Source organism: Schistocerca americana, chromosome 2, assembly GCF_021461395.2.
Source record: "Schistocerca americana isolate TAMUIC-IGC-003095 chromosome 2, iqSchAmer2.1, whole genome shotgun sequence".
Classification (NCBI taxonomy): Eukaryota; Metazoa; Arthropoda; class Insecta; order Orthoptera; family Acrididae; genus Schistocerca; species Schistocerca americana.
This window is the reverse complement of record NC_060120.1, coordinates 51,717,948-51,736,302: the sequence shown is the minus strand read 5'-3', so window position 1 is coordinate 51,736,302 and position 18,355 is coordinate 51,717,948.

Below are 18,355 nucleotides of genomic sequence, written 5' to 3'. Positions count from 1 at the left end.
ATACGGCGTCCAGAGGAGGACAGTCTGCAGGAAATCTGCCGCAAAATCGTTACTGGATAAAATTTTGATATCGGTGTGTCACAAAGCGAAATAGATTGAATCTGCGCTACCATTACATTCACGTCTTCAGCATTCAGACAGAAGAGGCTATAAAAATATTTTATGCCAGCTGCTCTCGATCCACTGACATTATGAACAGAAACAACGCACGCTACCGCTAGACCACAGGCGTAACCAGCCTACAGTTTCTCTATCATGGGACAAGTTTTCCTCCAGGAAGTGCCGCAGTCTACAGTGTTGCCAGATTGTGCAGATAATCGGACTTAGAAAATTAGCGAGTTGGCCAGTTTTTTTGTCCCATGTCGCGATCGGCGCGGACTTAGCCTCTGAAGCGGCCGGCCGCCGGTCAAGTTTTATGTCAAAGAGTGTACCTCTCAAAGTATTGTCTTAATTCTTCTAATAATTTCCGGGTATGCAGCCGGATCCCGTCGACATTGTCTTAATGTCTCTTTCTTAATGTCTCTTTTTTAGGGTCATAGGTCTCGGGGTTGCACACTTCTCTCCTTAGACTCTGTTGCTCATTCTCGGACCAGAATTCGTCCAAGAAGGCTTGTTCGAACTGTTCAAACGTAAGGTACCGCCGCTTCATAGCGGCACCCCACTTAGCTGCTCGTCCTCTCATGAGATTGGTGACGTATCTGATTTTATCGACTTCTGACCAACTACGTGGAAAAACACCGTCAAATGATCTAATAAACACAATAGGGTGGACTTTGTGCTTGTCCTCACTGGAAAATGTTTGGAAATGCCCATGTCTTACAAACGTGTCATCGGCCATGCCGGCTGGCATAACTGTATTGACGTAGTTTGTGTCACTTGCTACTCTAGGTGTCGTATCGTAATATTGCTCGTTTGGTGGAAAAGAAGGCGGCACATTGTAATTTTGATTGGAAATAGGTGATTCCACAATAGGTGTTCTGTCTGTGTCATTAGCCATGGTTTTAGCTGTTTTGTCGTTTCCTAGCGATGCGTTTGCACCAATCGCCAAACACGGCACAACATTGTCTCGTAATTTTGTCACTTCGTCTTCTGTGTGTTTTGTCTCGTCTTTAACATGTGTCTTTGCTTTTGAAAGTATGTCCTGTGTAATTGTTTCAAGTTTTTTGTGCAGATAGTCGTCACACAATTTACATTCATGTACGATTCTTTCGGCCATGTTGGTGTCGTTGTTTAGTGACGCGAGGTCCGCTCGGTCTTCTAATTTTTCTATCTTTTCTTTGAGGTGGGTCTGTTCAAGAACTACCATTGTGAGTTGTTGGGTAATATTTCCTACTTCTTCAGTCAGCTTTTCTTGGGTGGAGCTAGCTGAAGTGTGGGCCTGAGCTAACTCTTCCACACGAATGTTCACTTCCTGCTGCACATTAACTATTTGAGTTAACTGATTCTCACATCGGTTGATATTGTTTTTTGTTTCGTGGGTGAATGTAACTAAAGTTTCTTCCTGTTTAGTGACTCGATCGGACAATGTCTCAAATCGCTGGCTGAGCTGTTGAGTGGTGTTATTTAATTCTGTCATCTGTTTTGTCGTCCGTTCAAAATTTTCGGTCATAGTATGGTTTAATATGTCAATTTTCTGACTAACGTCTCGTTTCAAATCTGCAAATAACTCTAATAGTCTGTCCAGTTTGTCAGTTTCCTGTGTCCGATTTGTGTCACATTGCTGAATTTGTCTCATATTCGGTTCTGACATTGATGTTAACAGTGGCGCTGACGGTCTAGTCTCGCGTCCATTCCACATTTCGTCATTTAAAGTCGCCATCTGTGTATTATCACAAATGTTGCGAGTTTGAGGCAAAATCATTGCATTGATCTGTGAACTCGTCCATGGAGGGAAACGCGGACTTTCTTGTTGGTTGAAAGATGAATCTACTTCACTTAACTCATCTGCCGAAACTATCTCTACCTTACCACGTTCCATTGTAATAGGATGTATAATAGTAAGTCAAAAAGGGAATAACATAAGTCTGATTAATAAAGATTTGACTCAAATTTAGGTTGAAATATTTTCTCGTCAATGTAAATGATTGCTCTATTGCAAACAATGGTTGAGAAAGATGCAGCAGGGCGGACAAAATGCGGACAAAATTTTTCGTAACAAATGACTGTTTAGCGGTCAAATTCACGATCTTCATATGCAGCTACAACAATACTATAATTACCACAAACTACAATAGAGATAGATAATTTTGGAAAAATCTAGAAGAAAACTACAGGATGTGTGGAAAGGGAAAAATGGATTCTGCAGTTGGCTATTGAATGCTTGAATGAAACATAATTGTGTGACTCACCATTAAATTTTCTGTCCTGCAGCGGCTGGTCAATCACTTCTGCGTAAATCGTATTCGTCAAAATATGGATTTTCTTAATACATCTCCATCGGATAATCACCAAAAGGTCTCAAAATAACAGTTTTGCATCAATATATGCCATGAAAAGAAAAACAGATTGAATTAGTTACAAAAATTCTTTACAATATTGTGGTATCATTTGCTTAGGTACAATAAAGTTGGTGTTTTAGTTACCATTTAAAGTTCAGGATTTTTTGATATTCTCTGTTGGGAAAAAATACAAATTAAAGTTTCAAATTTGCTCAAAAACGACACATCCGAAAATTGCGTCAAGTCGCGGGAGCCAGTTGTAGTGGTTAATAAAAAAAAATGGGAGAAGAGAGACCGTGAAAAAGGGAAAGAATGAAAAGCAAATCGGACTTTGTATTACAGAAAAGCTATCGGACTTCGTTATTCGGAAAAGCTATTGTTGGGGTGGTCCTTGTGGCGTTTTTGAGCAAAAGTTAAACCAATTTCCACTACAAAAGTTATTGAAAAGAAACAGAGAATAACAGAATGTAACTGACAGGGGGAAGTGGCGTAGACGAGAGATCATCCTTTACCAGATTAACTTATCTTCTTTCGGGCGGCGTCCACGTCTTCAAAAATCTCCTTCATTTCAGCGTGAAAAAATCTGCTCCGAAATCTTGCAATAGTCCAGGGATCACTAATTTATACCAATTAAAATCATCTTGATACTGTATGCAATTTAATTCACTTTGCTACTTCCATCCACCGAATTTCTTAATAACTTCCACAATGTCTACACATTACAATCAGATAAAGATTAGCCATTAAGTTTTTTACGTCAGCATCCGATCACGCCTGCCTTAAGCTACCGCTATCAAAAGACAAACAAAAAACGGATAGAAAACAAAAAAAGTGTTACCATTTTAGTATTTTCTCTGCCGTCGAGCGCTCATACCGCTGCGACGGGATATTTTTTATCTGAGGGAACAAGTGTAGCGCGGCGAAATTTAAAGCCCCGCTACAAGTCCCATTCTGGAGCCACAGATTCTCCCGCAGTAATGGCATACCCAGTTGGTGTTGACTGAAAGGTGCAACAGGTTTATCCTCTCATAAGCTCTTGTTCTCTTCTGCGATCTCTCTTCCTATTCTCCTGCAATTGTCTCTGCTTTTCAAAATTAAGAGTTCCTTGGTGAACAATTTGTCACCATTTGGATCTATTTAGGGCTGCAGTTTCTCAATCATTTGTGTTTATTTGACATTTTGTCATATTTGACTTAATGACGTCCTTATATCATTTTGTTTGCTCTCCCTGATTGCATTGGCCATTCTTCAAGTGGGAGAACGTGAGTGGACCACAGCTGTAAATGATTTTGAAAAGAGGTGGAATTTTCCACACTGCCTTGGATTATTGACGGAAAGCATATGGAAATTATGCTTCCATCAGTAAGTGTATCATTTTATATTAATTCTATGCATACACACAGTATGTGTGCCTACTTGGCACAGAAAATGCCAGTTACAGATTTATTCTGTTTGATTTTGACACAAGAGGTGGAATATGAGATGGAGGTGTTCTTCAGAATACTGAATTTCTTAAGAAGATTACAAAGTAACACACAGCACGTTCTAAAAGAGGAAAAACTAGCAAATGGTACACCAAAACTGTCCTATGCATTTTCTTTGAGGACTAATATGCTGAAACCATTCCAACAGAGTGACTTGGACTGCATGAAAAAAAATCTACAACTGCAGGGTACAAAGAGCTCAGTGGTTTATTATTGACAACATTTTAGGGATCTTAGCAGCACACTTCAGGATTTTACACACAGCTGTAAATTTGGAAGTCAGTTGTATTGATAAGGTGGTGAAAGCAACAGTTGCTTTACACAGTTATGTAATGACCATTATATTTATTTATTGCAATATGTTTTCCCTAGATGCAGTTCTGCGTGTTAACCTATGGATGTGGAACGAGTCAAAAACATTTAGTTCATTATTACATTAATTTCCATGAGGACATTAAACAAAGATTAATAATACAAGTTGGAAACACAATCAGTAGGATAAAGTTACACTCACAAGCAGAGTTTCAGATACAGCATTCTGATTTTGCCCAAACAATAGGTTACACGTATGCTGCATGTGATTTCTTTGATATTGGGGGCATAGAACATGGTATATTCCATGATGGCTTAACATTGGTGTATTCCAATATGCTACCATTGCAAAGATCTACTGCTGGAAATACTCCACTTGATGCTAAATATGTGGAGGAGCAGTTCATGAAATAGGTATTTTGTAAATGAAGGACAAGTTAATTGGAAACAAATATTTGTGCATTAATGTTGTGAAAAATATATAAGAAAACAGTGTGTACTGAAATATTGCTTAAAAAAAGTAGAGGCAAATATTTTAATTCTAGTAGTGCTACTGTAAATAAATATTACTGACAACCTCTCACATTTTTTTTCCTTCTAAATTGCTATAAGAGTATCTTTGAGTTTCCTGCCCATTTAAAAAATAAAACAAATCAAAATACCACAAAACAGGTTTGTGGATCTCGTCAACACCGACCCCTGATTTAAAACTGCTTTTTCTTTTTTTCTTTTCCCTTCTGTTATTAGTTCTTAATGAATTTATCTTCTTCATGACAATATCTTTTGTTGCTGTCTAATCTAACTGTTTGTCCTTTGCAAGAAGTGCATCACAGGCAGCATCCCTCTTCATTTTATCATGATAATCCTTGCATTTAAACTTCCACAAACACAGATGACTCAGGTGAAGCCTCATAAATTCCTGTAACACATCACAGTTAACATTCATTATCTCTGTCATCATTACAGAATGAAAGAAAATGAAAACACAAGACACTCACAGTGCACAGACTGATTTAGAACTGATGAATGCTTCTACAAGTCTTTATTGTTGGTACACACACTCAGGCAAACACACAGTTGAACACTTGCACTAGAATGCATAATCGAAATTTAATGAAGCATCAAGCTGCTTGTACAACACCATTCTTGAGCACATTTATCCTACACATGCCCAAGCATGCTTGTGCAAGTTGTGACATTCACCTGCTTTATTATCTCATTGATTGTTCTAGGTGTTGACGTACTGCATTGCCACACTGGCTGAAAAATGGGGGCTGGAAGATTGATACTGACTACATAAATGATGTAGCTGACAGTTGCACAGATGCGTTTCACAGTTCTTTACTTTCACTGTTCACTCCCCCCCCCCCCTCCCCCCTCCCCCTCCCGCCCCCTCCCCCCCCCCCCGGAATAATACACAGTTATATGGCCAGTGCACTATTGTTTAACTTTCAATAAACCTAATTAATAGTTTGCAGGCAAACATCAACATACTGCTACAATAGTTTACTGTTGAACATCTACGAGTAAAAACCTAACCACACATTTCATAGTTGGTTGGTTGGTTTGGGGAAGGAGACCAGACAGCGAGGTCATCGGTCTCATCGGATTAGGGAAGGACGGGGAAGGAAGCCGGCCGTGCCCTTTGAAAGGAACCATCCCGGCATTTGCCTGAAGCGATTTAGGGAAATCACGGAAAACCTAAATCAGGATGGCCGGACGCGGGATTGAACCGTCGTTCTCCCGACACATTTCATAGTCTTTTCAATAAATTGAACAGACACTGTCGTTGCTTTAACACACAGCCTGTTGGTGTAACACTTATTTCACAGTTAACTTGATGCATTGTTGTTGTTCTAACGAACAGAGGTTTCTTGTCTGAAACTCGGCCGTAGACTGATTGTCTCGGGACCAAAACTCGGGCTCTTATATATCAGCACAATAATAGGCACTGAAACTATACATTGTTTGATGTTTAATTTACAAAAATTGCAATTAAAACTCCACTCATTAATTTAGCTGAAAACATTGAAAAACTGTGTCTTTTTAATAGTTTCTTCTACTGCAAGAGTTAGACCAAATTATTTGTTTAAATGATGAAATTAACAGGTATTGTTATGCAAACAATACTTTTTACAAAACTGTTAATTACTTTGGAACTAATTAAGGGCTGGCTTTGCTAACATGTTTTCGAATAGAGCCAAATAGATCCTTGAAGAATACTATTAGTTTTTCCTCCAAATGTTTATAATTAGTACAGAATTTATATTTGTTTATATGTCAACAACAGAATTTAAGTTAAGAAACAATCACTTATTTCACCCTATAACGAAAGTATTAACTAGGAATAGTCAAAATAAATTAGGAAATCAATTACATGCATAAAACTAGGCACAAAACTAGATCGGGTGTTACATTCTTTACACGTGATTGCCTACCGTTCTCTTTTATGAAAATGCAGATTATACCCATGTATGTTAATGGTAATTAGTCAGACATGAAAAAATGAATTTTAATGAGGCAGATGGCAAGACAAGAGGTGAAGTAAAAATATCCCAGCTTGCTTTGTCACATCACCCCCTCATTGGATTGACCAGATAGATATTGAAAATAGCTAACTGGTCAATTCAATGACCACAAGTGACCGCAGACAGTGAGTTAAAAATCTGTGCACAAATAATATTAGATAAGAAATCTTATCAAAACTACAGTACATATATTTTTTCAAATTTAAATTTATATGAACTGGCCATATGAAAATCCCCACACAAAATATTTACATACAGTTTATTATACATTTTCAGAAAATATCCACAAGTTATATTTTTAATAAAAATTAGGCATCTTCTTCATAAGTGATGTCCTTTTTGGGTAAACAAAGATTACATTCTAAGATCCATACCATTTTATACAAGCCCTGTCTTGCTTAAAAAAAATTCCTCATGGGTTGCAAAAAGTTAAATTACACTGTGCACTGCAGTTCACTTTTAGACAGAAAATTTCGCTTGCTCAATGTTTAGTGTTTTTCAAAAGCACTTTCACACTTTTAATGAGATTTTACACTTTTTATCATGATGTTGTCCACGCCTTTAACAGGTCCCAGTGACAGTTAACAAGGAAATGCACTGCGATCAGTTCCCTTGGAGGTGGTTCTCCTCCGCCACAGTACATGAAAAAATTAAACGAAATACCATACTTTAGTACACTTACTTTTTCTTCTAACTTAAGTCTAAGAAAAACATGTTTAACACAAACAACAAATGATAGTCATTACATCATAAATAAATACATTACATAGTTCTCATAACATCACAATAATTAGCCTTAAAATTGACTATAGTACGAAAGGTGTTGATTAGAAAAAATTTTGAAATCAAGTGCACATTACACTATACAGCATTACTCTAAGTCATAACTCTGTCTGAAACTGGATAAACTTGAAAGACTTTTGTTTCTTTCCCATTTGCAAAATATCACCTTAGTGTTTAAAATATCTACATTACCTCTAGTAAAAACTCAAGACATACAGTAGCATAGATTTACTAATCATTACATTGATAAAAAGAATATAGTCGCCATCACATAAATTAATTACTATTCAACTCAAAATTAAGGGGATTAAGAATAAGAATCTTTATTAGTTGTTCAGTATTTTCTTATACAATGGGCTTTGTCAATAAGTTCAATTACAGTATAAAGATGGTTATATTCTCATAACAATGTATATATAAAGCATATGAATGTTAGTGTAGTACAATAGCATACATTTGGAATTTCATATAGTGTTAATTTCACAATAAAAAAGAAAACATTATACAAATTTATATTAAGTGGGGAGTATTCATGTTGATGACACTATGTCATTATCATATACATGTTGATAACACTATATCATTATCCTAAGATTGATACAAATATAGGGCACTCGAAATAGGTCTATGCCTATATGTTAGATATCGTTTTTCCAAATTTAGGTCCTACTACAGGTAGAGGTACAAAATCTATGTTAAAACAGCAAGTCTGCCATATTACAATCCTTATATTCATCAACTGGGTAAAATGCTTTACCTTTGAGCCATTGACCCAATGTTGTCTTAAATTTATTTTTAGATACTGTTTTTACAATTTTAGGGAGCAGATTAAACAGTTCGAGGCCTACATATTTATAGCTATTATGTATCTTGGACAATGTAGAGTATGGAAGATCAATTGTGTGGTTTCATCTTGTACACTACTGGCCATTAAAATTGCTACACCACAAAGATGATGTGCTACAGATGCGAAATTTAACTGACAGGAAGAAGATGCTGTGATATGCAAAATGATTAGCTTTTCAGAGCATTCATACAAGGTTGGCACCGATGGCGACACCTACAACATGCCGACATGAGGAATGTTTCCAAACGATTTCTCATACACAAACAGCAGTTGACAGGCGTTGCCTGGCGAAACGTTGTTGTGATGCCTCGTGTAATGAGGAGAAATGTGTACCATCACGTTTCCGACTTTGATAAAGGTCGGATTGTAGCCTATTGCGATTGCAGTTTATTGTATCATGACATTGCTCCTCGCGTTGGTCGAGATCCAATGACTGTTAGCAGAATATGGAATCAGTGGGCTGAGGAGGGTAATACGGAACGCTGTGCTGGATCCCAACGGCCTCGATCACTAGCAGTCGAGATGCCAGGCATCTTATCCGCATGGCTGCAACAGATCGTGCAGCCACGTCTCGATCCCTGAGTCAACAGATGGGGATGTTTGCAAGACAACAACCGTCTGCACGAACAGTTCAATGACGTTGGCAGCAGCATGGACTATCAGCTCGGAGACCATGGCTGCGCGGTTACCCTTGACGCTGCATCACAGATAGAGCACCTGTGATGGTGTACTCACCGACGAACCTGGGTGCACGAATGGCAAAACGTCATTTTTTTTTGGATGAATCCAGGTTCTGTTAACAGCATCATGATGGTCGCTTCCATGTTTGGTGACATCGCACATTGGAAGCGTGTATTCGTCATAGCTATAATGGTGTATCACCCGGCGTGATGATATGGGGTGCCATTGGTTACACGTCTCGATCACCTCTTGTTCGCACTGACGGCACTTTGAACAGTGGACATTACATTTCAGATGTGTTACGACCCGTGGCTCTACCCTTCATTCGATTCCTGTGAAACCCTACATTTCAGCAGGATAATGCATGACCGCATGTTGCAGGTCCTGTACGGGCCTTTCTGGATACAGAAAATGTCCGACTGCTACCCTGGCCAGCACATTCTCCAGATCTCTCAGCAATTGAAAGCGTCTGGTCAATGGTGGCCGAGCTACTGGCTTGTCACAATATGCCAGTCACTACTCTTGATGAACTGTGGTATCGTGTTGAAGCTGCATGGGCAGCTGTACCTATACACACCATCCAAGGTCTGTTTGACTCAATGCCCAGGTGCATCAAGGCCGTTATTACAGCCAGAGGTGGTTGTTCTGGGTACTGATTGCTCAGTATCTATGCACCCAAATTGCGTGAAAATGTTATCACATGTCAGTTGTAGTATAATATATTTGTCCAATGAATACCTATTTATCATCTGCATTTCTTCTTGGTGTAGCAATTTTAATGGCCAGTAGTGTAGTATGTCTTGACATTCTTATCCTTTGATGTTTCTCTCATAAGTGGGTGAACTAGTTATCAATCAGTGTAAATATATTTTTTGCCACCTCTACTACAATTATTATTATCATCATCATGTTATGATGCTTCATCAGTACATACGTGGTGTGTGTTCTTTCGGACATGTTCGAAAGAACAGACACTGTTTTGATCCAGCAGCCGCTATGAATAAAGATGCAAATGGCCATTGCCTGCGAATGGCCATTGATTGGAATCAATGGGGAAATTTGAAATTTTGTATCAGAATAGGATTCGGGTGTGGACCTCCTGCTTATTAGGCAGATGATGATGTTTGGTTTGTGGGGCACTCAACTGCGCTGTTATCAGCGCTTGTACAAATTCCAACCTTTGCTCAGTCCAGTGTCGCCACTTTCAGGAATGATGATGAAATGATGAGGACAACACAAATATCCAGTCATCTCTAGGCAGGTGAAAATCCCTGACCCCATGGGGAATCGAACCCGGGATCCCGTGCTTGGGATGCGAGAATGTGACCGCGAGACCATGAGCTGCGGGCACTAGGCAGATGCTCTGACCACTAAGCCATCTGGACACAGTGATCTTTGCGACTGCACGGACTACGTTAGCACATCGCCTGTCCGACCAAAATTCTCACCTTATCCACACAATACTAGTGTAATGACCCTCGCCCATTATTCTCATTACTCGCTGCATTTCGATGATTCCTGTAAGAATTCGAGTCTGGTGTACATCAACAATGAAGAGATCATTGGCCACCCTCGCCTTATTTGTACATAAGTGGTGTCGGTTCTTTCGGACATGTTCAAAATAATAGACACCCTTTTCATCCAGCAGCCACTATTAATTAAGACACAAAGGAATTACAGATGTTGGCTGCTAATGGGCCTTGATTTAAATCAATGGGGAAAATTAAAAATTTGTTCAAGACTGTGATTCGAACCTGTGTCTTCTGCGTACTTGGCAGATGCTCTGACCACGAAGCCATTGGGATACAGTGGTTGCCACGCTGCCTGTTCTTTGGACATGCATGCATGTCCAAAGAAACACTGCATCATTCTTTTTAACAACACAGGCACTGGAATATATGCTGACAACTCACGAGTGTGCGTAACTAGCTGCTTATGGTATAAATGTCAAATGGAAGTAACATAGATTCATGAATGTGCAATATAAAGACAGTTATCTTCAAATGTAATACCTAATTGTAGTAAGGAATATGCAACCAAATTAAGGCTGTTGTAATGCAATACAGAAAAAGTAAAAGTAAAATTACATTTAAAACATTAAGTAAACATTTGTGATTGTGTCTCATACTGCAATTACTGTTATTAATTGAAATAACATACTCATCTATGTAGATTACCAATTAACAGTAAGATCGGTAGGGGAAGGTGTGGTAAAGTGACTAGGATGGGAAAAGTGGTCATTACTTGTTTTTTTGCCTTGAACAGCGCTGCTGCCTGGCAAAAAGTGATCAGTCTAGTTCTAATACACATAGCCATTGTTGTCGGTGAGTTTCAGAGAGGAAGCTTGTTTCCGTTACTTTTCACAACAGACGTTTCTGTTTTTGAGTCGTGTGATGTAAGATGAATAATTTATTTTTTGTTACCTCACTCTTATAGAGAGTAATGATTCTTTATGATATTATTGTTTAAAAGATGTCCCTTGGCCTACAACTGTAGGGACTTGTTGTTTATTTCAATTTGATACTTTCTTCTGTGAATCACTAATGCTGATATGACGTCCAGTTGGGAAATGTGACCACACTACTAGGGGGAAAAGTTTACGACCAAAAAAATATGCATAATACAACAGATAAAACTGATATGTGATTTATTCATCTCATTACGTACAATTTTCAAATCATTTGATTTGATGTACAGGAGACGTGTCAAGGTTTACAAAAGAAACTTTTTTAACTTTTTTAAGAGAAATACAAAAGTTTGCATTATATTTTACACTTCTAAGTTACAGCTACACATGTACATAAAATAATACATGTAATACAATCCCTGTGTTCAGACTGTGAAGCTGTCCTCAATGAATTCATCGACAGAATAATAACACTTTTCCACTAGAAGAGTAAAGAGCAATCTTTTCAGCGAACCAATCTCCATTTTAAATATATTACTGCCTTTTTTTAATTGAAAATTTTTAACCCCATATACTCTGGAGTTTGGGCATAAAGTTTTAAACGATGTGTTGGAAGTTTGAAGTTATCTTTGTGGCGAGTGCTGTAGTTGTGGTCAAAACGGAAAGTGTCTAGTGTATGTTGATTTTTATATAGGAACACCACCATCTCATATATGTAAAGTGAGGGGATGGATAGAATTATAAATTTTTTAACAGTGGTCGACAGGATTCCCGTTTTTTTTGCAACACACATGTTTCTAATTACTTTCTTTTGTAATACTGAACCCTTTTATGTACAAAGCTGTCGTCCACCATTCTATGACTTTGTGACAATTTTGAATTAATTAAGTTACATTATTTAAAACCAACCCTGGTCTGTTATGTTTGTCCTAATACAAAAGTCCAACTGTAAATGATCTGCTGCATCCACTTGGTATTCTTTCAGATATCAGAGTGTGAAGATGCCTAGAAAACGTGCCAGAAAATCGGAAAAATAAACATTGAATCCTATTGCAGTGGCACTGGACACAGTAACCGCTTTGGAATGGTAAATTAGTCACTATGTAAGCCGCCATGAAAATGTATTTAGTACTAATATATTATTATTTTATTCACTTACATATATTTGATGTGATATTTTACAATATATAGATTCAAACTATGTAAGAGGTAATCTTTTATCAATAATCTACGTTTGGTGATAGTTGAATTGGTCTTCAAGTGGTCGCTTTACCCCGTCCACTCCCTTGCTATGCAGTCCGAAGTGTCGCCCTGAAGTGTCTCTTAAGCAAGAAAGTTTGACGACCTCTGCTGTACACCAATGCTCATCAAACTGTGCCTGTGGGTTGCATATAGCCTAAATCAAATATTCATGCAGCCCACAGTTCTAAGCCCTATTTTATAATTATGTGCATCTTGCAACCGAAAGGGAAATTAAAAAACGTCAACTAATGTTAAGAGCTTCTTAAGAGTGTAGTTTTCCTGCTCAGTAACAAACAAAAGTACTTTGACAGCATTATTTTAAGATGCAGGGGAGAATCATGCAGTATTGGCTGGCTTACAGTGCCGGCCAGTACTGTGATTTCTCTTTCCGTCTCCTAATTTCAGAAGTGTACAGTAAGCAGAAACAAGCTTGTGTATCCATGAACACTGGAGTTGGATATCTTCTTCCTCTCTTCAATGCTTTGTCTGCTCTGAGTGCTTGATGATTTTGCTGTAGCTCTTAGCGTACAGAGAATATTTTGATGACTGTGGTACCTGTTTTTAAGGTAAGTGATTAATGTCGTTGCTATATTTTGGTTTTCAATTAAAGAATGTACAATATGAATAGATCCTACTGAGTGTTTGTCATGCAGTACCGGGCCCATGTTTGTCTTTCAGTATCATCCAGAAGTAATTTCAATTTTTAAATTATATTTTCTTCTTCGTACTTCTTTCTTGTCTGAAATGGTGGGAAATGAGAAAAAAGAAAGAGAAAATGGGATCAATATTTGTGAAACTGCCTGTGAGCAAGATTATGTCTAACAAAGTGACTGCAAGTGAGACAGCTGAAGCTTTTCAACAATTAAAAATGAAAAAGATGGGAGAAAAAATAAAGCCTGTATGACAGCTGAAGAAAGCTGATCTGAAACCAGATGTTCCAAAATAAAATAAACATGCATAGGGTGACAATGGAAAGCCAATTACAAAGCGGTGAAAAAAATTGGAATCTACTGGAAATAAAGGGTCAACAGCAGAGACTGAACAGTGCAATATGTGTTTGGAGTCATTTGGAGAAGAGTGGTCGCTGTGTACCATGTGCACAGGTTGTATGTGTGGAGCAGGAAAACATTTTGTATTTTATTTGAGATCTCTGTAAAACAATGAACCAAACCATTGGCGAACTGAGCTGAAATAGTAACAATTGGTTCACATGTTCCATTATTATTCAACAAATATCAGTTCAGTGTATCATTAACAACCAATAATCTCACAGAAAAAGACAATGGCTGATGCTGCACAAAACTTTCTACAATCCATGTAATTGTATTTCTTTTGTTTTCAATGTAATGAAGCACTATAAATAACAAAATTCATTACACTGTATTATGCATAGAACACGTCCTGAGGTAAGATGTTAGTATATTAATATTCTAATCAATCATCACAATTACACAGCAAAGTCAAAAATCCTAAGCCGGCCATTACCGGACAACTCTCCTCTACCTAATTTTAATTGACATTGGTAAATTTGACCGCGAGCTATGTAAAGTGGGTCACTTGCTTCAGGGGCAGAGGGATAAGCAGTGCAGCTACTGCCGATTTAGAGGACGTGAGAGGGCGAATATTTTATTGTTTGTGTTCCAGTAATTATAACTTATGGGGTGTGCGACTCATAGCGATCAACTGCTATGGTATAAATTTTGACACATAAATAACAGAGACTTGGGAATTTGCGTTACAGAGGTAGTCATCTTCAAATGCGGTACTTATTTTTAGCAAGGAATATGACATTATAAGATTATTAAGGCTGTTGTAATACGACAAAATGAGTAGAAGAAAATAAGATTCAGAACGTTTAGTGAACATGTCTGATCGTTTCTCGTGTTGGATAAGGCATTTACATATAAGCACAATTATTTTCGTTAATCAGGCAACACAACACTTCGTCAGGCAACCGCGTCGTCATAACTTTGGGGCTGCTATGGCTGACAGACATCTGAAATAGGAGAAATCGACATGAAGTGCGCCAAATGACGCCGACTTTTAACGATCGCTACTTGGAAGCAGGTGGCAAACTTACCGCATCCTTACTATAGCTAGTCTATTGGCGGCTCACAGAATAATGATTTACATAGGTTGCCAGTCAATAATAAGATCGGTATATAGCCAGCCGTTGTGGCCAAGCGGTTCTAGGCACTTCAGTCCAGAACCAAGCTGCTGCTACGGTCGCAGGTTCGAATCCTGCCTCGGGCATGGATGTGTGTGATGTCCTTAGGTTAGTTAGGTTTACATAGTTCGAAATCTGTAGGACTGATGACCTCAGATGCTAAGTCCCATAGTGCTTAGAGCCATTTGAACTTCGACCATAAATATCTATGGTCGAAGCATTTGAACCATTTTTGAAGATCGGTACATATGCTACCCAAGGTCCCACCGCACATTGTCAGTACTGGCTCTTCAGCAAACATGTTTGGCGACCAATGCCGTAGTTGTCGGGAGATCAGCTTGAGCTGGTGCAAGGCGACATTTGCTCATGACTTCAGCACCGGATGAAGAAGAATAAGAGTTCGGACCCACTGATGATATTCCAAGTGACGAGGATGATGACGTTGCCTGTATGTATTGCTTTGACTTATTTAGCTGCTCAAAGGACAAAGAAGTGTTGTTGAAATGTGTTTCTACATCTACATGTACATACATACTCCGCAATCCACTGTACCACAACTAGCATCTTCTCTCCCTGTTCCACTCCCAAACAGAACGAGGGAAAAATGACTGCCTATATGCCTCTGTACGAGCCCTAATCTCTCTTATCTTATCTTTGTTGTCTTTCCACGAAATATAAGTTGGCGGCAGTAAAATTGTACTGCCTCAAATGCTAGTTCTCTAAATTTCCTCAGTAGCGATTCACGAAAGAACGCCTCCTTTCCTCTAGGGACTCCCATCCGAATTCCAGCAGCATTTCCGTAACACTCGCATGATGATCAAACCTACCAGTAACAAATCTAGCAGCCCGCCTCTGAATTGCTTCTATGTCCTCCCTCAATGCGACCTGATAGGGATCCCAAACGCTCAAGCAGTACTCAAGAATAGGTCGTATTAGTGTTTTATAAGCGGTCTCCTTTACAGATGAACCACATCTTCCCAAATTTCTACCAATGAACCGAAGACGACTATCCGCCTTCCCCACAACTGTTATTACATGCTTCTCCCACTTCATATCGCTCTGCAATGTTACACCCAAATATTTAGTCGACGTGACTGTCAAGCACTACACTACTAATGGAGTATTCAAACATTACGGGATTCTTTTTTATTTATTTATTGTTCCGTGGGACCACATTTAGGAGAAGTCTCCATGGTCATGGAACAAGTCAATACATGAAATTATAACACGATTGTAGAAACAGATAAAATGAAATATAAGAAATATATTCAGGCGACAAGTCGTTAGTTTAAATAAAGAAAATCAAGAATGTAACACTGGAATTTGCTTAATTTTTTAGCTCTTCCAGGAGCTCCTCGACAGAATAGAAGGAATGAGCCATGAGGAAACTCTTCAGTTTAGACTTAAAAGTGTTTGGGCTACTGCTAAGATTTTTGAGTTCTTGTGGTAGCTTATTGAAAATGGATGCAGCAGAATACTGCACTCCTTTCTGCACAAGAGTCAAGGAAGTGCATTCCACATGCAGATTTGATTTCTGCCTAGTATTAACTGAGTGAAAGCTGCTAACTCTTGGGAATAAGCTAATATTGCTAACAACAAACGACATTAAAGAAAATACATACTGTGAGGGCAATGTCAAAATTCCCAGACTATTGAATAGGGGTCGACAAGAGGTTTTCGAACTTACACCATACATAGCTCGAACAGCCCGTTTTTGAGCCAAAAATACTCTTTTTGAATCAGAAGAATTACCCCCAAAAAAATACCATATGACATAAGCGTATGAAAATATGCGAAGTATACTACTTTTCGTGTTGAAATGTCACTTATTTCAGATACTGTTCTAATGGTAAATAAAGCGGCATTTAGTTTCTGAACAAGATCCTGAACATAGGCTTTCCACAACAGCTTACTATCTATACGTACGCCTAGGAACTTGAACTGTTCCGTCTCGCTTATAACATGCCCATTCTGTCTGATTAAAATGTCAGTTCTTGTTGAATTGTGGGTTAGAAACTGTAAAAACTGAGTCTTACTGTGATTTAGCATCAAATTATTTTCCACAAGCCACGAACTTATATCATGAACTACATTATTTGATAATGTTTCAATATTACACACAAGATCCTTCACTACCAAGATGGTGTCATCAGCAAACAGAAATATTTTTGAATCACCTGTAATACTAGAAGGCATATCATTTACATAAATAAGAAACAGCAGTGGCCCCAGCACCGACCCTTGGGGAACGCCCCATTTAACAGTGCCCCATTGGGACTGAACATCATTACCACTCTCAATATTGCGGAGGATTACCTTCTGCTTTCTGTTCTTAAAGTAGGAGGCGAACCAATTGTAAGCTACTCCCCTTACTCCATAATGTTCCAACTTCTGCAGTAATATTTTGTGGTCAACACAGTCAAAAGCCTTCGTTAAATCAAAGAAAACACCAAACGTTCGCAACCTTTTATTTAATCCGTCCAAAACCTCACAGAGAAAAGAGACTATAGCATTTTCAGTTGTTACGCCATTTCTAAAACCAAACTGTACATTTGACAGCAAATTATGTGAATTTAAATGCTGCAGTAACCTTGTATATACAACCCTCTCGATAACTTTAACAAACACCGATGGCATAGAAATAGGTCTATAATTGTCAACATTATCCCTGTCTCCCTTTTTATAAAGTGGCTTCACTACCGAGTACTTTAATCGGTCAGGAAACCGACCACTCCTAAAGGAAAAGTTACAGATATGGCTAAGTACTGAGCTAACATACGTGGAACAATACTTCAGTATTCTGCTAGATACCCCGTCATATCCATGAGAGTTCTTGGTCTTTAGTGATTTAATTATTAACTCAATCTCCCTCTTGTCAGTATCATGGAGGAGCATTTCAGGTAACAGTCTCGGAACACTTTTTTCTAAGAGCGCTATATGATTCCCTGTTGGGACTAGGTTTCTATTTAGTTCACCTGCTATATTCAGAAAGTGATTATTAAGTACTGTACATATATGCGACTTATCAGTAACACAGACATCCCCACTACGCACTGATTCTATATTCTCAACCTGTCTCTGCAGACCAGCCACTTCCTTTACGACTGACCATATGGTTTTAATTTTATCCTGAGACTTAGCTATTCTATCTGCATACCACATACTTTTTGCCTTCCTAATAACTTTTTTAAGCACCTTACAATACTGTTTGTAATGGGCTGCTGCATTTAGATTTTGACTGTTTCTAACGTTTTGATATAATTGCCACTTTGTTCTACAAGATATTCTTATCCCTTTAGTCAGCCACCCAGGCTGCCTGTTTGTGCTAGTACCCTGTTTTGAACGTTCTAACGGAAAGCAACTTTCAAAGAGCACGAGAAAAGTCTTGAGGAAAGCATTATATTTATCGTCTACTGTATCAGCACTATAAACATCTTGCCACTCTTGTTCCTTGATAAGGTTTACA